The 22,297-nt window shown below is 45.1% G+C and overlaps 1 protein-coding gene across 1 annotated transcript in view; it reads right to left on the reverse strand.

Annotated features, from left to right (window-relative positions):
- The window catches only part of RFC4 (replication factor C subunit 4), a 302,679-nt gene extending 281,609 nt beyond the window's left edge, over positions 1-21,070 (reverse strand). The window contains exon 1 of the mRNA XM_069618636.1: positions 20,613-21,070. The gene's annotated coding sequence lies outside the window, so the exon portion shown is untranslated. The remainder of the gene's footprint in view (positions 1-20,612) is intronic.
- Positions 21,071-22,297: the final 1,227 nt, after the last annotated feature.

A 22,297-nucleotide genomic window follows, 5' to 3' on the forward strand; every position in this document is an offset into this window, starting at 1 on the left:
AAATGGGCTGGGTCGCATAGGAGGCTGTTCCTTCAGTAGGGACTGAAACAACCTGGAAGCACAAGCTTCCACTGGTCGAATGTCACACCAAGATTGCGTGACCATTCTGATTGCGGCTAGCTGAGCTCTTAAAGATGATACAGCCAAACAAAAATCAATCCCATAAAAATAAAAATAATCTAGACTGTTTAACGGGTCACAAGACAGGTGCGAGGTGACAATGCTCAAACCAGCTTGAAAAAGACACCCACTGTCTGTCATAGTCCTTAAGGCTAGACAGATTGTGGGCTCCCTGTAGTATACCTTCGACCTCTGGTGAAATTCTTAGCAATTAGCCCTTCCCATTCAGTTTCCAAATTGACAGATGTAGTTTTACGAGGGTCCGTGGATGCCACTTTACAGGAGACCGAAAAATGGGGAGCATGCCAGAGAGAAGAGAGGCCAGCTGAACTACAAGAGGGAACTACGATTGCCTCATTGATAGTGGAATGACCAATAGGACTTGGGGCTCTTCCCGTCGTAGCTTGGTGATGACCTGAGGGATTAGGGAACCTGAGGTATTATGGGACCTGAGGGATTGGGGGAAATTGCAGGGGGGTACAAAAACCTCTTCAGCCATAAAATCAGAGCACCGTACCCCCAAACCAAAGAATCTATGCTGCAGGAACTGAAGCTAGACAGATAATGGGTGATGGATCCCAGACGGAATCATGTCCATCCATGGGCATCCCTGTAGGCTGCAAATCTGGAAAACTGTAATTTAGCTCAAACATATGCACGACCACTTGATGAACAAGCAGTTCTTTCAGAGTGTCGCTTGGAAGACAGGAATACACTCAGCTGGCGAATTATGTCTTGCTTGGCCACGTGCATTCCAAACTGTCAAACATGAAGCAGCACACCAGATGGCTGACTGACATTGTGTACTGCGAATATGTCTTGTGTGTATTATGTTTGCTGTGCTCCTTTTGTGGTAAATCATGCGTCATGTAATACTGCTGTTCAAAATGTATAAACATGAAGATTTTGTAACAAGAAAACAGAGCCCCGAATGAAGCTGTTGCTCTTGTTCGTGCTCAGCTCAAGCGCAATCTGTATGAATAAAACTTTGATTGTCATACTAGCTCTGTGCCGGTTTCTCATTCTTGGCGTTTATGTCCACGAGGGGGCATTATGAACGGGTAGTTTCCGACAAAATATCTGGGGCATGAACTACTGTGACAAAGGGAAGGATCTGATGAGAGCACCTGCTTTGCCCACACCAGGTATTTATGAGGCAGTCAAGCAGGAAAAGAAAGTATCTTCCCAGAGCAGATTGACAGAGCTAGGTCCAGGCCCGTCAGAGACTTGCAAAGAGAACAACCGATGTAACACTTTACCACAACATTGTCTGTGCAAACATGCACTCTCTCAGAGAGGTAAAGGAGCAAAACCCTGAAGTACTCAGCGATGGCTGCCAATTCGCCAATTTAAAAGAGCTGGAAACCTCCAATGCAGACCACCGACCCTGCTACTTTTCCTGTGCCGGAGTCACTCCCCAAACAAAGAGGCTCGCCTCCGTTGGTCTAATTACTGGATCTGGGGTACACCCCTTTGCCACGGTCTGTTCCCTCAGCCATAATTGCAAGGACTGGGCCACTTCCACTGACATCTGAACCAGAGATTCGTACTCACCCTCCTGAGGATTCCAGTGGTTCAGAAGATGGTGAACCAAAAGGCTTTAGGTGAAGCCCGCTCTATGGCACTGTAGACACATGCTGCAAACTCCCCTTGTACCTGCAACCACTGATGAGCTGTTGGAGCGGGGGTTGCCAGACCGGTAGCCACTTGTCCCAGCATATTTTGACCCCAGCAAGGAGAAAGAAAAACTTTGTTCTGGATATTGTTGAAGAGGACTCTTATGAACTCCAAGCATCGGGATGGAGTGAGCTCTGATTCTTGTAGATCATCACCCTCCAATGGGCTACCAAGACGGCACACATGAACCTGACATCCGTAGCTGTGTGGTATCTGACAGGGAATAATCATCCAGCTATCAACGTAAGGATCAACCGCGATTCTGTTCTCATGCAGGAATCCCACCAGGGGAGTGAGCACCTTTGTAAAAATCCTTGGTATCGTTTTCAGACCAACCGTAAGAGCCAAAAATTGGAGCCGGTTTTCGACCACCCAGACCCTCAGAAACACCTGGAGCCCTGAAGAAATATGATATGATATATTTTATTTAGATCGCGCTCATACACAAGTGTTTCAGAGCACCACCAAGCAAAGGGAGGGAACAGGGGAGGACAAAACTACTACCTTACTAGGCCCAGTGACATTAAGAACACGCAAGTGCATGGAAAAGGGGGACGTGCGTGGAGGGGGAGAAGTGGGAAGTGCGGACAGAGGAGAGAATAGAATAAATAATAAGTGTGATAAATAAATGTGAAAATAGTATTTCTAATCGATGGTGGCCATGAAGTACCCTGGTCGTACGATACTGCAAATTGGGCTGCTGCATTCGAAAAGTAGAACGCTGGACAAAGCAGTCCAACTCTAGGACGGAGCAGAACTCGCCAGACGGCTTTGGCACCAGGCGCAAGCACTCATGTATAAAATATTTGCTTACATTTAGAGTACCTTGGAAAGATTTTTCAAGGACTATGGCGTCTTGGCCCTGGAGACCCATATTTGGGATCGTGCAACAGAAGCAGATTTATGAACATTCTAAACAAATAATGTTTAAAAACATGGCACATAAAGCAATTTATAATGAATACAAACTACTGAATAATCGTCGGAAAATCCAAATATAGATCTGCACATTCATGAATGATTTTGCGCCCTCAAGAAAATCCCTGTCATTTATCTCCAAGAATGGTTGGAATATGCACGTAGACACAGATGGATATGGCACCTTCATTGGCACCCAATGTTCAGTGTTACCTGCAGTTTCATTTGCATTATTTAAAGAAAACCTATTTTTAATATCTTGTATTCGCTTTCTTCTACTGTGCACATAAATGCAAAAGAAAGTGCTTAGGAGCGGCGCCTCACCCTTTGGCATATCCAGGGACGTCATTTGGGGGTCGCCAGAGGTCGCAACTGCGACCTCTGAGGTCTCCCTTGCGACCTCTGTGGTCTCCCTTGCGACCTCTACTAAAAAAAAAAATAAAATAAAAAAACATTTTTTTGTTTTTTGTTTTTTAGTAATGCAAGCTCCTGGGCTGTGGCTCTTTACATCTGGGGTGGCTGGCTTTCTTGTTCAGGCCCCTTAAAAAAAAAAGACTTGTGGCATTCCTGTTCTTATTTTTCTTCTAACACTTTCAGCACTGACCCTAAATAAGAAAGAATAGGAATACAAAATAATGTGTCTTTCTGGAATTCTATACAATAATTGCTCGCCTCATTAAATGTTTATTTCAGGCACACTTCAGGGGGTGAGTCACTGATTGAGTCTGTTCTTAAACGCCTCACTCAGCCCTTCATCCTTCTGAGGTCGATAAATGAGTACCAACACAGGTTGAGTGATATTGGGTGTATATTTTTTCTATATAAAGCGCTTAATGATGTGTTATTATATAGCACTTACGCTTATCATTTGGTCATGGTCGTCTGCTTGCATACACAGTTATTTGGTAATATGGACCAATACACAATTAACTTAATGATACATATGGCGATCCATTCTTGTATGAATGTACATCACATAGTGATATCGTAACTATATTTTTCGTAGTGTACAATGCTATGTGAAACCACTTCCTGTTTTGTCAACGGGTGAAATGTCGTGTTCCATCGCTACTCGCGATATCACTTTGGGGCGTGGTCAAAGTACATCACTTCCTGTGATGTCATCAGGGGGTCAAGGGTTGTGTGATGTCACTTCCGCTACCCCTGGCATTTTGGTGAAATGACGTCCCTGGGCATATCCTGCTCAATTTATGCGTTTGTTACTAGTGGAAAATTACATTAATATGATTTTATTAGAAAACTCTGTTTTGTCTATATATTTAAATACTTGGTGTTTACAACAACACAGTTTCAAAATAAGTAGGTCTAAGCATGATTGTGTGCAATCTGCTGGGGGGTGCAGAGGAAAGTTTCTGAGCTGAGAATGCCAGGGGCTCATCAAGGGGGCATGGCCTAATGGAGGGGTGGGAGGATCGCCTGCCGGCTCGATAGGCCACCCCTTAACAATCCCTGGCTCAATGGGCTACCGGCACTCTGCCAGGTAGCCTTTTGTAGAGATCAGCACCCCCCCACCAATGGGGGAGAGGGTGCAGATCTCTGCATTTATTTGCTAAAGACTTGCCTGTGTTAGAAGAAGAGAGGGTCTTCCCAACCCCCTAGGTGATACCGCAAAATAACTAGACATTAATAGAGCACATCCAGGGAGCAGGGAGGTGCACATATAGGGGGAGTGCAATCACCTTAGTGCACGCAAAATAGGCTATATGGTAGATGCGGGGTGAACGCCATCTTGGCAAACAGCACCCATCTTAGAAGTTAGGCCCAAGCGTAGCGAACAGTAGTTTGTGCATTAGTATTAGGGCACCTTGCATGAGCGCGAACACCACCCCTGCCCTGGCCAGGTCTGAGGGATCCACAACATCCTCCATTGTTCAGAAAGTTACAGGCCCTGGGAAGAATGTGCCCTGCAAGGTCATGAGAAGGGGGCCCGCACACCTTATTATTTGAAAATGTATAAAGCGCAACTAAGGCCCAATGGCGTCTAGGCGCTGGTGTCAGCGGTAATGTGAGAACGTCTCCTACTCAAAATTGTACAGGTACTGCCACTTGGCAGTACCACACCACGGAGCAGATAGCAAGGCCCTCCTGCCCCAAACGGATTAGCACAGGGGCAATGTGCTGGTATTGGAAGCAAGACCACGCAGAGCAACAGCTGTTTGAATCCCGGATCCACGCTTAGAAACCAAACTCAGGTATTAAATGTTATAAAAACAAAAACGACCCCCACATGAGAAATACAACTTTGCCATGCTTTCATACCATGACGCCCGCATGCCACAGCACCATCAAACTCAAACCACTGACTGTATAACTTTTACACCCCTCTATCGATCACCAAGATCAGAAGGAAAGGCTATCGCGCCTTCAGAAATGGGTCACGTGATTTGTGCAGCGAGGTGCAGGGTGGCATCAGAATTATAACCTAAAACTAAGGTGGATGACCTTGGTGGTTGCTGATCTGTCTGGGAGCGAGTGAAGTGTGTGTGAATTAGTGTGACCTTGGTTCTCCCGAGCCCATCCCTGTTTCTGCCGGGTGCATTGCTAACATCATAAGAATAACATTGTGTGTCAGAGTAGCAAATTAATTGTTAGGTCAGTTACCGCAGACGACGAGCCCAGCAGCACCCACGTGAACAAAGATGGACAAATGAAGATGGACCAATGGCCTGGCAACCGATATGGAGAAGGCCCTACATCCATAGGCCTCTGTCAATCCGTACTGTAGACGTGCACTATATATGACGACGTTATTAGTGACGCTGTTTGCGCTTATAATGCACCGCACATGCCAACGGACCTCAGAACGTTCCACAGCAGTACAGTTCTTTGCTGATGCATTCCTATTTTAGTAGAAATAAATATTTGTTGTTCTTGAAATAAATACTTGGTGTTCTTGCAAGAGTGTCATGGGCCTTTTTCCCTAGCGGGCTGATTTTTCTGGTGTGAGCATACAGGGGTGTGCCTTCATTTGGTGACCCCGATGTGATCCCAGCGACACCCGCACTGACGGAGGCTTCCAGGCCGCTTCTCCGAGGGTGCCGCACCGACCTGCAGCGACCACTCCCAAACACACATATCCTAGAGTATTGCAGAAACTGTCTCTGCAGAATTCCTGTCTGCTCTTAGAAGCGGGGCGCAGCTCCCGAAAGAGTGCAGGCAGGTGTTGGAACCCTGTGATGGAGGAGTTTGGGTGAACACGCTTATGTGAGTATACCCTTGCAAGGGATAACAAGGGAAGGGCATACGGGAGAAAGTGTGGGTTGCGAGCACGTGGAGAAGGAGGTCGGTTTTATAGTGTGGGTGTGATTTTTAGTTTTTTTATTATTTAATTTTTAAGGAGTATATTACGGAAAGGAAAACAGGGATGTCAAAAACCTCCCCAAGTGAGGGGAGTTGGTGGTACCACTTTTATTGTGTAACAGAGAAAAGGGAAATAAATAGGAGCCTCGCATAATTAGTGGGCTCGGGAATAGTAGTGATTGTCATTTTAATTTATTGTTATTGTGTAGGGTAGAGGCCCAAGGGGAGGGTGGGTGGGGGCGTTGTGTAAAAATGAGTGTGTTTGCAGTGTATGGAGTGTGAAAGCGGGGACGTGTGAAGGGGAGGGTAGGTAACGTGGGCTGGCGGGGAGGAGGGAACAACAAATTGATATTTGGGTATGATTTTTGCAGCATGTCCAGTGCACGATTAGAAGCTTAGGGACACCTTACAGCACATATATCGCTGCAATGGGAAGGGAGACGCCTTAGAGTACATGTACAAGGTTTTGCCCTTGTACCCGGAGAAGATTGAGAAGTATCACAAACAGTGGGTGACAGAAACACGGGGAAGAGGGGGTGCCAGAGCAAGGCACCCATGATAAGGGAATCCTGGAACACATTTTTTTAGTTTTACAAAGGTAGCGGGCGCCCCTCTCTCGAAAGAACAGACTTGATAACCTGTTCAGTGGTTATTAACCACTTGAGAGTTCGCAGCCACTGCTTTTACTCACTGTGCCTTTCACAGATGGGAAATATCCATTTGCATATCAGTCTTTGTCCTGCCCAGGGGCAGTCCAGCACCGAAATGCAATGGCAATTCCAACCTGAACGAGAGTACCACCAGCAACCCCATACACGTGTTTCACCCTTGTTGGAGATCATCAGTGAGGTGAAGCTGATGCCTCTCTAAGCACAGTGAGAGGGAGACCACGTCTGGTTGCCCCCAGGAGACCTAGGGTTACCAATCCCAGGTTCCTTGAAAAATAGTTTTACAAAGGTAGCGGGCGCCCCTCTCTCGAAAGAACAGACTTGATAACCTGTTCAGTGGTTATTAACCACTTGAGAGTTCGCAGCCACTGCTTTTACTCACTGTGCCTTTCACAGATGGGAAATATACATTTGCATATCAGTCTTTGTCCTGCCCAGGGGCAGTCCAGCACCGAAATGCAATGGCAATTCCAACCTGAACGAGAGTACCACCAGCAACCCCATACACGTGTTTCACCCTTGTTGGAGATCATCAGTGAGGTGAAGCTGATGCCTCTCTAAGCACAGTGAGAGGGAGACCACGTCTGGTTGCCCCCAGGAGACCTAGGGTTACCAATCCCAGGTTCCTTGAAAAATAGTTTTACAAAGGTCGCGGAAACACATGACTACATTTTTAACAGCACAATGCAAGGGTAAACAGTTGCAGAACAGAAAGGAGATTCTAGATTTGTGGAAGACTCCAATGATGGAGGGGCACAGAACACCCATGAAGGGGGCAAGCAAGCAGAGATGTGCGGCACACGCACAGAGCGCAAGGGCGTATATCCATTGGCAGCACTCCCAGTGACGGAGAAAAGTAACCTGATCTGTGTGTCCACACGGGCAACGGCCTGCCGCCCCCAAATATATCCACTCCTGTAGCCACTCCACTGCAAGAGTGCGCAGGACAGAGGGAATTAAAAGAGGCACTAGAGTCAGCCAAGCAGAGCTAGCGCAAGTAGAGCTAGAGCGACTGCAAACAGCAGAGAGACAAAAGGGAGTGGCCTAGACAAGTGGAAAGCGGGGGACATTTTATTCAGACTAGATAGTACGGCAATAAAAGATGTGCATATAGAGAAAGAGGAGAACGGACGAGCAACCAGCACAGGGTATGAAAATATGAGAGCGGACAGAGGCTTCGGTGGAGACCCAGGTAAAGAGGGGTGGAGTACAGTAGATAAATTTGAGGATGATGGTGAAGATGAAGCACAGCAGGCACCGGAAAGGACACCCCAGGGTGGAAAGTTTATGGGATGAGAAGGTAAGGAGGTTTGACCATATGGCAGTAGCAAGGAAAAGGGAAAATGCAAAGAGAAGGGAAGAGAAAACAGTAAGGTTACAAATGCCGCTGAGACACAAAGGCACAGGCAGGGCACAGTATGTGACCTGGGTGCAGATGGATAAGAAAAATGTGATCAAGGTGCTCCGGCGGGAAAATGGATATACACATCTGAAAAACAGACTGCAGGGGTGCTCCTAGCCATTGGTGATATGAAGAGTGTACTATTGGCGATAGTGGGGGACCAAGCCCATTTCATGTCTTCGGTACAAATAACTTCTGGTGACATTAACAATAGTACAAAATTGCTAATCAAATGGGTCTGTTTGCTAATCAAAAAATATTTAATTAGCAAACTCTGCTAATCAATTTTTGAAAACTAAAGATATACCTTGAGCTGTGGACGACAAACCCCTATGACGTAGGGCTCCTACAGGGAGTGACCCCAGCACACATCACACTGAAACCAGGAGCAGTACTATCCCGAGTGTAACAATACCCACTTTCTTGGGAGGCAGAGGAGGGAATTAAGGACACCATTAATACACTACTCAATCAAGGGATAAATTGTACCATCCACCTCCCCATACAACACAGCTATCTACCCAGTGAAAACGTCAATGGGGGGGCAATTGGAGAAAGATTCAGGATTTGAGCCCCCTAAATTATGTTGTGCAGCAAGAGTTTCCGTGGTTCCTAACCCTGCCACAATTTTGTGTAACATCCCCAAGGAGGTGACATTTTTCGGTGGTTGACCTCAAGAATGCCTCCTTTTCCATACCATTGCACCTAGACTCACAGCACCTCACCGCCTTTTCTCATGGGGGTGTGGGGAATGAGGTTCGAGCATACAAGATTACCTATGGGGTACTGTGAGAGTCCTAGTATCTTTAAAAGAATACTACATGCAGATTTAGGAAAAATTAATGTGTCCAGCACGATCATCCAGTACGTGGACGATCTGCTGGTATGGGGTGACACGAAGTAACAATGCAGACAAGACTCAATTACACTCTTGCAGCTTCTGGCTCGCAAGAGGTACAAGGTTACAAAGCAAAACTATAATACTGTCTACAAGAGGTTTTAGATCTAGGACAGTTGATATCAGCAAACGGCAAACAAAAAATACCTGACCGAGCTGCGTCCGTATGCGCCAGCCCACGACAGTGAAAGAGATGCAGAATTTTGACGAACTCAAAAAGGTGATCTCAACTGCACCCGTGTTGGCGACCCCAGACTATACACAGGAATTTTACTTGCGCTCACACTCAAACTGCCTGCTCAGGACTGCTGTGTTTACACAAAAAAAGCACAATGGGCTTCACGACATTGGCCTATTACAGTGGCATGTTATGGGATGCAAGGGCAGTTCGCTTGCGAAGAAGCACTTGCAGCTGTGACTTTGCTATTGAGAAGAGCTCCACAATTGTCATGGGCTGTTCATTAATGCGCTCTACATGGAACATGCCGTCTTTGCCATCCTAGAAAGGTCAAAATCTACCCTGACTACTAATGCAACTTCATACCAGATCATTCTCTCTAGCCCAAATATCCACATTGTAAAATGTAAGACAGTGGACCCTGAAACTATTTTAAGAAAAATGTGCACTTATGAGGACTTAGCCAGACATGACTGCATCACATATGAGGGGGAGGAGGATGACATTCCCAAAGCAAAGGACAGACCACGCGAGAAGGTGGGGAGAGGGAGGGGGGGGTCAAGGCGGTTTCTCTTCGTTGATGGGTCAGCAACAATTGACCAGGGCACGGGTGTCAGGCATACTGGTGCAGCGGTGGTACGCATAGTGGATGGTGAACACGAGACATTACTTTTAAAAAGAATAGCCATGCATTATTCAGCGCAGGCAGCAGAACTCATTGAAGCATTGCAATCATCTCAGGGGTGCCACATGACCATTTATTCAGATTCAGTATACGTCACTACAATGGTGCCAATGGTGCATGCCGGTATTTCAAAGTGGGAAAGGAGGGTCTTCAGGAGGGCAGATGGGTCTCCAGTAAAACCTGCTGCGTTATTAGACAAGCTAGTATTCGCACTTTCCCAGCCTTCTGTAGTGGCGGTCGTTAAATGTGCCGCCCATACAAACAACACAGGTGAAGTGTCACCAGGGAACACTGCTGCAGACACCATGGCCAAAACAGCAGCATATCGCCCAGTACCAACTGAAGCAGCATATGTCGCCACAACCCCTGCCCAGCCACCTGTCTCATACAGTGCCCTGCCCATAGCACAGATTGAGTTACAAGGAAGGGCCCGAGAAGAGGAAAAACAATTGTGGATCAAAAGGCGGTGCACACAATCACCCAATGATTTGTCATGGAGGCAGGAATGTACAGGAAAAGTGGTAATGTCACACAAACCTGTTGAGAATAGCATTTGATCCGCTCCATCACCCATCCCACAGCTCCAAGCACCACATTGCTACTGCCATTCAAGAGGATTAGTTAATTCCAAACATCCAGGAACACTTGACAAGTTTAGTGATTAGACCACGTGCCAGAGTTTAATCGCAGGCATGACATTGCACAAACTGAGAGGCACTCTGCCCCGCCCCATCCAGCCGTTCCACGAGTTGCACAGACTATGCGGATATGGGCGAGAGGTGCAGCGGCTCACGGTATCCGATTGCTGTCATCTGCCCCTTCTCATGTTGGGTGGAGGCAGGTCCTTGTGCACATCTGGATGTCAAATGTGCGGTCAAATTTCTGGCTGCGAAGTGTTCCCCCAATGGGGCGTGTGTGATGTGTTAAGGTCAGATAATGGCACACACTTTTTCAACGAGTTGTTTAAGGAGAGGACTGCACTGCTTGGCATTAAACAACGGATGTGTACGATTTATCACCTCCAGGGCAACAGGGTTTTGGAAAGGATCAACCGACTGCTCAAAAGTAAACTATACAAGCTTTGCACCACGTTGAAGAAAAACTGGGTGCATTACTTACCCCATGCACTGTTTAGTTTGCGAACACAGCCTAGTAACGACCACCACCCGTCACCCCATGAGGGGGGTTAGTGGTCGCCACATTCACGCTCCATTACCCCCCATTAAGAGAGCGTCAGATGCAGATAGGGCAGCAGCTGTTTACAAGATGGATTTAAATACTATTTGACATTAACACGAGCACTCAAACGTATTTTCTGACAGATCGCACCACCCCGATCCAAAGACGTACCAGGCACCACCGCTGACTCCAAGACTGATTCCCTACCCACTCAGCTGCTGCTGCCCAGAGAACTTGTCTACGTGCAGTCCTTTGTCCGCAAGCGGAATAGCCACAGATTCAATGGACCATTCAAGGTGGGCTTTTCACTCCTCTCGCAGTGAAGTTAGAGGGTTTCCGCTATCAATGTTTGGTCTAGGGATTTATTTGGGGGTGTTTTTTATATTAATGGGACATATAAAAGAGGGGCTATGGCGGTAGAGGAGGACATTTTAATATCACTGTAAATAATAGGTCAAATGTCCACTTGAACAAAACTAAACACTACTCAAATGAAACCGAATATGTACTGTCCACAAGGCCCCACTTTATGAATCAACAGGTCAACAATTCTGAGAATAGTAAGATTCCCCCCCCGCCTCCCCCCTTGCACTGGATTGTTAGAATATGCTGCTAGGTCCCGACTGTTTCCCAAAATCCACACTGCCTTTTACAAACAACTCCTATTGATGTAAATACTAATGCCGATGTTATGAATGGGTATATAGGTTCCCCAAACGCACAAAGAGACAAGCACAAAGGGCAAAGTATGATGCTTATCATGGGGTTGGCCTGAACGGCACGGAAGATGTCCGTCATCCAGAAATGTCTAATAGTTGATATACTGACACGATCTCAGTGGGGAGAAAAAAAGTGAATGGTAGCTGTTATGTGTGTTTGTTGATACTGCATGCGTCAGGGCCACCCAAGGTCCTAGTACCACAGGAAGTATCAATTCTAGAGGCGCAATGCCTAGTACATCTTGCGCTATGTAGGCTCAGGGGCACTTTTTCTGACACATAATGTACAGCTCTAACTCGTTGATCAGGGCAGCCTGCAGCGCAGCACAAATACAAAAGACATCAAATGCATGAGGAGACCCTACCTGGTGGTACAAGGACTGAAATACACAAATAACAAGTGGCAGGAAACAACTGTGAAATGCATGGCAGAGGGTCTAATAGGATACCAAGAAGGGGCTCTAGCATGAGTGGAAGTAGTGTGCGCACCGTTCTGGACTGAACATATCACAAAGCTAACATGGATTGAGGCAATGGAGAAACCGGTGAAAATACAGAGAGAAGAATCATATGAACTTTCTTTTTACAGTGCCAGAACAGTATCTGTAGGGACCTATGAAAAGTGCAACAAGACTTTTCTCATTCCAGATCTCAAGAAAAAACACAGCGGCAGCGATGGATTACTACAGGGTGTGCGGCCAACAGGCGTACCTTCACCTCCCACCATCATGGAGGGACTATTGTTTGCTGGCCACACTGCACTCAACCCTACTTGCAATCCCAGAAGTACATGTGCAAGGGAGGTTTGGGGGGAGTGGGTGGGGTGCGGGGTCAACAGACACTTTTGCCCCTACCTCCTTTCTTACCCCTGTAAAAGAAACAAGAAACTCTTTGCCAGCACCAGAGTTCCAAACCCTGCCTGGGAACAAAAAAGCTATAACCCTGCCAAAAAGAAAAAGAACTATCCGTCTAAAGACTCATCAAGCTTGCTCGAGGAAATACCAGATGAATACCGTCTCTTCACCAAAGCAGAGACTTTCTTTGCCTTGTTGTTACTGCCTGGAGTGCAAGCTGCAGCCAATGCCAAATGACTGCAAATTGTCCGCTGGGAACTTATGCAGATGGCCAACGACACTGAGCAAGGGTTCAACGTCATAAAAGGTGGAACTGTGCCCTGAGGCTGATAGGAAAACATATTGGAATTTAGTTGCCAAATGACAGTGCGTGGGAGTTCGTTAATACAGAATTAACGAAAGGGGAATGTTGGGAAGGAGAGAGGATCTTCCCACCCACCCTAGACGATACCGGACAAGAACTAGATACTAATAGAGCACATCCAGAGAGCAGGGTGAAAGGGGGTGCGTGATCACCTTAGTGCATGTATTATAAGCTGTATGGTAGATGCAGCGTTGAACACCATCTTGGCAAGTGGCAGCCATCTTAGAAGTTAGGCCCAAGCGCGCAGTGAACAGTACGAGTTAGTATTAGGCCCTTTGCATGAGCCCAAACACCACCCCAACCCTGGCCAGGTCTGAGAGATCCACAACCTTCTCCATTGTTCAGAAAGATACAGGCCCTCACGCCCTAGGAAGAATGTGGCCTGCAAGGTCATGAGAAGGGAGCCGAGTTCCTCTTGGCAGTAGCATCCCACGGAGCAGATAGCAAAGTCCTCTTGCACCCAACATTCCCCACATGAAAAATACAACTTTTCCATGCGTTCATCCCATGACCCCCGCATTCAAACCCAGACCACCGACCATAAAAATTTTACGCTGCTCGATCGAGAACTAAGATCAGAAGGCAAGGCTATCGTGCCTTCAGAAATGGGTCACATGATTTGTGTAGCGAGGTGCAAGGTGGCATCAGAATTATAGCCTAAAACTAAGGTGCTGATCTGTCTGGGAGCTAGTGAAGTGTGTGCGAGTTAGTGTGACCTCGGTTCTTCCCCAAGCCAAGACCGAGGTTCTCGTCATAGGATCCGAATCTAGAATAAGCTCTCTCCATCCTGATTACACACATATTAATATTGACAGCACCTTGATACCAGTACTCAAGCAAGTCAAAACTCTTGGTGTCTATCTAGATGCCAATCTCACCATGTGTAGACACATCTCAGCCCTTTCATCCTCCACAGCATACACAGCCAAACTCATTGCGCTGAGCCGTCACTTCCTTACACCCGCCAATTGTATAACACTAGCCAGAGCGTTGATATTAACCAAGCTCGACTACTGTAACGTCCTCCTGCTAGGAACTTCTAATGCCAATATAAGCAAACTGCAATTTCTGCAGAACAAAGCTCTTAGGGCGGCTCTAGGCATAAAGAAATCAGACCATATCTCCAACATTAGGCGAGAAAATGATTGCCTGCCTATCAAAGCTAGAATCATTTTCAAAACCTTATGTATTGTATACAAATGTCTCATGAACAAAGCCCCTAGCTACCTTAACAATGCTATAAATAAATAAAAATGACCAGCAGAGTACTCAAATCGAATAATAAGGCATTATTAGAAATTCGGCGCCATAAAAGCACCAAAGCAGGAGGGAGCAGTTTTAGAGTCCCAGCTCCCACCCTGTGGAACGCCCTACCACTCAGAATCAAAATATGAAGAAACTATTGCAAGCTTTAAAAAAGAAAAAAATCTAAAAATAAATCAATCACTGAAGACATGATTGTTTAACAAATACTGATTGACCAGGCCCTCCCACCTCCACCTACCTAACACAGATTATCCTCACTGACTATCCATAAACCATGCAGGACCTCATTGGAACTAGCAGCAGAAAAACCTGGGGGTCGTAATGTAGCAGTGCGCTAGTGAATACCACTAATTAATATAAGTGTGTGGATCAGCTGCGATGGAAACCTTTTTCTGGCGCACCCTAGGAAGCACCAGGAAACAAACAGCCGACACGTGTTAGCATCTATGCTATTTCAGATTTCCTTACCATTTGACTTTTTCTAAGATTTTACCAATTGTTGGTATTTATCCTGCTTTACTACTTTCTAATCATTTAGAGCAATTACTCATTTTACTACTGGATTCACGCCTTGATAACGACCAGATTGGTCGAAGCACGTGTCGGCTGTTTATGACCAATAAACCCTGCATACAGGCAGATGACCTTTGGTTCCATATTCTGATGCGATTGCGTATTTTCTGGAACTGCGCATTGGATATACCTTTTATCTCATTGTTTCCTCATTGGAACTACTTTGTGTTTTTTTCTTCTACATTGTTTCTACACTTTTTAAGAGCCACTTGCCCTACTGTTTTTCTAACTGCTACTGTAACATTGTACAAGAAATGTGATAAGCTGTCTGCAACCTCGCCGTGAAACCCAAGGGTCTGGGCGTGTAACAAATTAAATAAATATAATAAATAAAATTTCAAAATAAATTTAAAAAAAAATAAAACATTTAAAAAAAACAGAAAAAATAAATAATCGCTGCATCTGCTAAGTGCATTGTTACAATTGTAAGAATAACAGTGTGTGTCAGAGTAGCTAATTAATTGTTAGGTCAGCTCACCGCAGATGATGGGCCCAGCAGCACCCACGTGAACAAAGATGGACCAATGGCCTGGCATCCCAGATGGAGCAGGCCCTACATCTATAGGCCTCTGCCAATCCGTCTTGTAGATTTGTACTATATATTATGACGTCATAAGGGACGCTGTTTGCGCTTATAGTATACCACACATGCCAGCAGACCACATAACGTTCTGCGGTAGCAAAGTTCTTTGCTGATACATTCCTATTTTTGTAGAAATAAATACTTGTTATCCTTGCAAGAGTGTTTTGGGCCTTTTTCCCTAGCGGGCTGTATTTTATCTGGTGCGAGCATACAGGGGCGTGCCATTCACCTGGTAGGTGACAGCACCTCACCTTTTCAGCCTTAATGGTGGCGCTGCCCCTCGCCATGCATCATTACTGTGGAGGGGCAGCATCACCATTAAGGCTAATAAGGTGAGACTACTGGAAGCTGAGGCCTTATTTCCTAAAGCCAGAAACTCTGGCAACTGAGCAGGACCTTCAGGCTTCAGAAAAAAGGGCCTCCGTTTCCAGCGGCCTCACCTTTCTTCCATAATGGTGGCATTGGCCCACGAGCATCTCTTGCTTGAAGAGATGCCTCGCAGGTGCGGAGCCATCATTATGAATTAAGCACATGAGCAGGAGCTTCAGGATTTGGGAAAGAAGAAAAAAAAAGGAAAAAAGATAGAAAAGTCTTGTCCTGTAGCAGCTGGGGTTGCTAGGTGAGATTTCTGAGACTGCTGGGGCTCGTCCCCGGCTAGCCCGGCCCACTTAAAGCCCTGATTACTCTTCTGTGGCCAGTTATGTTTCGATGTGGGCTGCTGGCCACACGCTGCTGCGCTATAAACCACATGAACACGGGATAACAATGGGGTATATGCGTTAACTGTCTCTAGCTGTGTCCTTATGCTCGTATATGCAAATACCCAAATAACAGAGTTAATGCCACATAGATTTGTTTTTATGGCATCAGATTGCCTGGTGAGCCAAATGTAGCTCCTGGTAGCAGTTGGTGTCATGCCAACAAAACTGTCCTATGCTTTAACCCACATAACTCCCAGAAATGTCTAACGTTGGTTAGCCACTTGGCTTATCTGTGGAATTAACTCCGTGAACAATTGACTGACCTGGAGATATACATTCGAGGACGAAAAATGTGTTGCAAACGCTGTGTCAGAAATTCACAACAGCTGGGTCTTCCTGCGCATCTGGGCCAGGTTGTTAGCTAGCGTTTCATGCCAGATTCCTCCTGCTTCTTGTCATGTCATTATGTGCTTTGCAGATTAGATGGGTTATCTAATCTTCCATATACGGTAGGGTACAGATCCCTCGATAAGACGCTCACGCCAGCTTGTGGGGCACCTATTGCTCTGGGTGCATCTGGGGTCCCCTCCTTTCTATTTTTAAATCAAAGACTGCTACTGCGAATGCTTTATTGTTATCTCTACGATTTACTTACAGTCATTTATTGTGGAAGAACCATCAATCGGGTAACACAGCATTCACTTACCACGTGTTCTCACACTACACAATTTTGGAATCATATTTTTATGGCCAATTTATGACCTCATTAGGGATGGGAATAGGTGATTCTCACCACAGTTTCAATTCATATTCACAAATTGACAAATGGCACTGTCCATTGATTTTTGACTTAATTTTAAGCCACAATGAATCTGGGAATTCAAAGTGGTAAACGGATTGGGAGACCATTTCTTTGGAAAATCTGTCCTAACTCAAAGTAGTGACTAATATAGATGCATGTCAAATATGAAGACTAATATTGCATGGTTTTCAAACAATGATCACCAATTACTGAACAGTTTCCGTTTAGGAAAATCCCTCTTTGAACTCCATTGTGATAATTTATTTTCATCTGGTTGATTTATCAACAACATTCATCACTTGCTTGAACCCTTCTGCCTGTCTTTTGTAATGTGGTATGTAAATAATGACATGCATTTTGCAATATATATCATGTAAATGTAACAATTCTTTTATTTTGATCTTTTGCTTTTTAATTTGTTTTTCTCATTTTACGTCTAAAATGTTTGGTGCATCTCTACCATGGTTATTTATGATTTATTATTATTTATCCTAGGGGACTTACAGCCTTGAGAACGACCGGCTGGTCGAAACACGAGTCGGCTGTCCAAATAAATTCACCCATCAAGCAAACTTGTGTTTGTGGAAATTTCCAATTGGACTTTGTTTGACTCCTCTTGTAACTTGAGCATGACTCTACGACCCACCACAAACATTTTGCTCTGCAATTATTCTGCCCTACTGCATGATCGGCAGCAAACTATCTCCTGATGCCTGGGAAAGTGTGCTTGGAAAGTAGCACTCTGGGACCTGGATTTTACTTATTCAATGTTACTTGTGTGAAGAAGACTGAAGAGGGCATACCCATGCATATTTTTTCTTTTTTAACTGCTTCAGTGTGTAGAACATGCACGCAGGACTAAAAAAAATAATTTCAGGCAAGAATGCTTTATTCCCCATTGGGAGAAACAGTACCATGTTTCATTATGCCTAGTTAACAGTGCACAATCCCACTACGAGAGTGTAGACAGCAAAGCCAGCTTCTATCATCCCCAGTTATGTCAGGATCCTGCATTCCCAGTTATCAAAGCTCTGCCATTGTAATCATGCAGAGAAGGAGCAGATTGCATTATGCCCAGTTAGCACATGGCTAGAGTACATTATACCAAATTAGCACCGCCGTGATGGATTCAAATGTGCTTAGCTAGCACAGCATGACCCTGTTCCATTATGTCAAGCGACCATAGCAGCGGCAGTGCCCATTATACTCAGATAGTACATGGGGTTTGAATGCCATTAACATTCAGAAAAGCAGAGCCAGATTCCCTTATGCCCAGTCAGCGAAACACTAATATTCCATCATGCCGCTTTTAACACAATAGTGAAAGCTTCCATTCAATCCAGTTATCCAAGTGTGACCATGTTCTACTATTCTTATTTAGCAGAGTAGAGCCAGATATTACTATGTCCAGTTACCAGTCAGGTAAAAATACAAGGTGTGATTCGAAGGGCCCACTTATAAGAGTAAGACTCAGGCTTTGCCCATTTCGACTAACCCACTCGCATCGGCAAGGATATTTTATGAAACTTTGCAGTAAATGGCAAATAAGTCTCACTGTGCACGGCTGGCCTTTGAGCGGCAGCATTGCACCAAATATTAAGTGCGCTTATGGTGACATACACCATTTTACAGAAAACACCTGTAAATATATGTCACCCTTCGCAATGAGACAAGTGCATTTCGGTTAGGTTGTGTATATAAACTAAGGCACTTGCTCTGCAAGTGTAGTAAGATTCTTAAGAATCTGCATTACGCTCAGTTACACTACTAAGTTTGTAGTATGTTTAGTTTGTATAGAAAAGAGATATTTTCATAGGCAACAGGGATCGAAACTAAGAATAAGCAGGGACTAAAAGCAGTTCCTCGGTATCCAGCATTAACCAGTGACCAGGAGCTTACTATTGGGGAGCTAGTACATAAAGTTACACAAATCTAGCTTCCATATAAGATGCAAACATACATGTTGTCTGTTATTTATGAACGAACCCATTATGCTTGAAATGCTACAGTTGTCCCAAATACAGAGTTAAATTCACATACGTTTTATTCATCATCAGTTGACATGGGGAGACAAAAGTAGATCCTAGTGTCTGTTGATGTTAAGCTACCCAGACTCTTCTGGCCTACAAGCAGGAGCTAAATAGCTCCGAGCTCCCATCAATTTCGAACCCTGGGCAATTTAGCACATTAAGGCCAGAGAGACTCCAATACATCCCGGTAGTAACGCAAGCCCCCTTTGCAAAGTAAAGGCATATTTCATTCTGCCCAGTTAACACTTTAAGAAGAATTTGTATTATGCTCATTCACCACACCAATGAGAAATGCCAGTTTCCTTAATCATCACAGAAAGCCCAGCTTTCATTATGCCCAGTTAGCACAGCAGTGCCCAGTTATTTGAAACATTTACCAAAATAAGGCCAGATGATATGTGCCTAGTTAGTGTTGCAGTACCAAATTCCATTATGCACAAGGAGACAATATATATGCTCAGCAAGAAAAGCACCTCTAGAGGAAATTACGCCAATCAGCACAACCCTCACAATTCCATTATCTCGATCAAGTTAGCGTAGGTTTGGGTTTTTTGTTGTTGCAAGAAACGGTTTGATGACCATGAACTAAAGACTGCTTTTGGCGTCAACCAGTGATCAGGGGCCATCTCCGGCGAACAAGGAGCTAATGTAGTAAATGACAAGTAGCAAACTTAAACTTACATATGGGAAGCATGTGACCCAATATATTTGAATCACTTCAAGGGGTTCCCCAAAGCACCACTGTGTACGGCACAAGCTTTTCTGGGAGTCAGAAGAAGCTCCTGGTAGTAGCTGGGAGTTGCGCTAATCAGCCACCTCTAGGCTTCCAACAGGAGCTACATAGCTCACAGCAATTTTGAACTCTGAAATACACTTCTAGCACAGTACAAATGCCCAGTTACGCAAGCAGTGACGGGTCCCATTATGGCAAATTAGCAGTTAGAGGATACTGAACCATGATGCCCGAGCAGGTACAGCCCAGAGACATAACTGCCTACGTTTGAAAATCAAAAAACCTGAGAAGTATGCCCCGCCCACAGCCACACAAGACTCCGCCCATTTGCACACGGCTCCACCCACCTGTCAAAAACATAAGGCAAAAACTGCAGGGGCAAATCAACAAACGCAATCTAATGTGACAGTCAGAAATGTGCAGTTCAACATGAAATATGGAGATTTCATTAAATTGGCTTCTCATAACCACCCAAATTGCATAGGACGAATGGCATTCGCCTTCCATAAAAATCAATACACGCACAAAGGCAAGATGTTATTCAAATAGAGTTTTTGGAAACGTTAACATGCGTGCATGTTTTAAAATCCAAGAACCAATACAAAAGGTTTTCCCTGGAACTTGCAGTACCGAAATTGGACATTTCACCTTAGTTGTTTGTTATTTTTCATGAGGTTATATAGTGCAGTGGTGAAGTGTAATTCAAAGGACCTTCAATGTTTCCACGTGTACCCTCAACTTAAGCCCTGGAAAACTGGCCAAAAAGAATTAAAGCAGAAAAAAAATAAGAATACTGCTTTCAATCCGGTGTCATGACGGATTGAAAGCAGTATTTACCGTTTGCATTGGGCGACACTCCAACAAGGCAAACTGGCCAAAAGCAGGAATTAAAGTTTATACAAAATAAACGCAGTCACTGCCGCAAAGACAAATCCACTTACTTCAATGTGTGGATCCTCGGTTCCTGGCTCACAATGTCAGGCAGTGGCACGGCACATGGAGAACTGAAAACGGAGCATAAATGCTTAAAATACCAGTTACCAGATCTCGTGCAATCTGCGATTTGCCTTCAAAAAGTCAATACGTCTCTCGTAACCTCAATGAATATGTATAAAAAGCACAACTGGGAATAGGGCTTCGCTAAAAGAGTTACAGTAGTGAAGCAGTGAAGTCACGGCGGGAACAGCTCGAGAGGACCTCCTCCCTGACGTCCCTGTTGCAGGGCATTACTGGGAGTTGTAGTTCCAAACAAAAGACTGCCTGTGTGTGGGTCCTTGACCACAAGACAAGACAGGTGTGTAAAGAAGCAGATGTAAGTCGGCCCCACAGTGGCCTAATTCAGCACAGATGCGCACTGGAAACAGGCTGCACCTTGGTATTGTCTAGGTCCCATCTGAGAAACGGACCATGGCAACGCCCCGCCTACTCTTTTTCACGTGACTTTGGGCACGTTTCTTTCACTACAGGCACTTAGCGTCCGACGTCATCGGGTCCCACATTGTAAATTTCGTGAGTGGGAAGTTTTCGACTGCCAGGCTGCAAGAGCCACTGAAATGTTGGTGGCTGGGATTAAAATGTACATACCGGGACAGTTCCTGCAAGTCACCAGATGCAGCATCCGACTTCATCTTGTCACTCATGGGGATTTTTGTGAGCGGGAACACCTTAGTTTAGCATTTATTTATAGAGTGCTCCGAGCCCTTAGGGAGCTGGGCGCTAAACTGACATGTTATGAAGACACAGACAGTTTATATATGATGACCAGTAATAGCAAAAATATTACAAGCTTTGTAAATATACAACGATAAAACAAGACATAATTGTAGTGTTGTACTTATCTATTTGCACTGGGTGCACACAGTGCTGCTGATGGTAGAACACAGCTATGTCATATGGAATGTGATGGGACCTGAAGGTTCCAAGAACTACAGTTGGTAACACAGGATGGGAGAACCTTACTGAAAGGATGTCATCTGTTTAGCTCCCTGCCCCTTTCTATATAACTAGCCCTGTGACTCTAACTTATAAATAAACTTACTCCTTTTATATATACAAGTCTCCTGTGCCTTACCTGAATCCAGATGTCTTCTTACCATCCCTGATACTACAATAATATGTACATGATTTCTGGATATACATAATGGAAGCAACCTGTGGATCAAGGATTGAAATTCTGTACAAAAGAAAATTTGCTTCAAGTTTGCGTCAGTACAATATACACAAAAAGTGACTCACAGTGCACTTTAAATGCTGGGTCTGGAATCTTGCTTATGGAGCCATACTTTGGTCTTTTTGCAGAATAGTTGGAAGGATGGTTCCTCTCTTAAGGACAATGGGAGGGCGTTCCAAATTTTGGCCGCCAGGACAGGGAAGCTAGCCCCACCTGCTCGTTGTTGCCTGAAGCTAGGAATATTAACGCACTGCTTGATGGTAGATCCAATAGGGCGTGTAGATGTGTGGCAGGAGAAGGTGTCCGACAAGTAGGTGGGTGCTTGGTTAGAAAGGCACTTGTGAGCAAGGGACACTGTTTTGATGTTGAGCCAATTTAGAGAGTGTCTGGTTTCATAGCTGTGTAGATTCCTTGGGATATTTAGCGCTGCTCGAATGGCGTTATTCTGCAGAACTT

The sequence above is a fragment of the Ambystoma mexicanum genome, chromosome 10 (assembly GCF_040938575.1).
Source record: "Ambystoma mexicanum isolate Mex_15411 chromosome 10, UKY_AmexF1_1, whole genome shotgun sequence".
Taxonomy (NCBI): Eukaryota; Metazoa; Chordata; class Amphibia; order Caudata; family Ambystomatidae; genus Ambystoma; species Ambystoma mexicanum.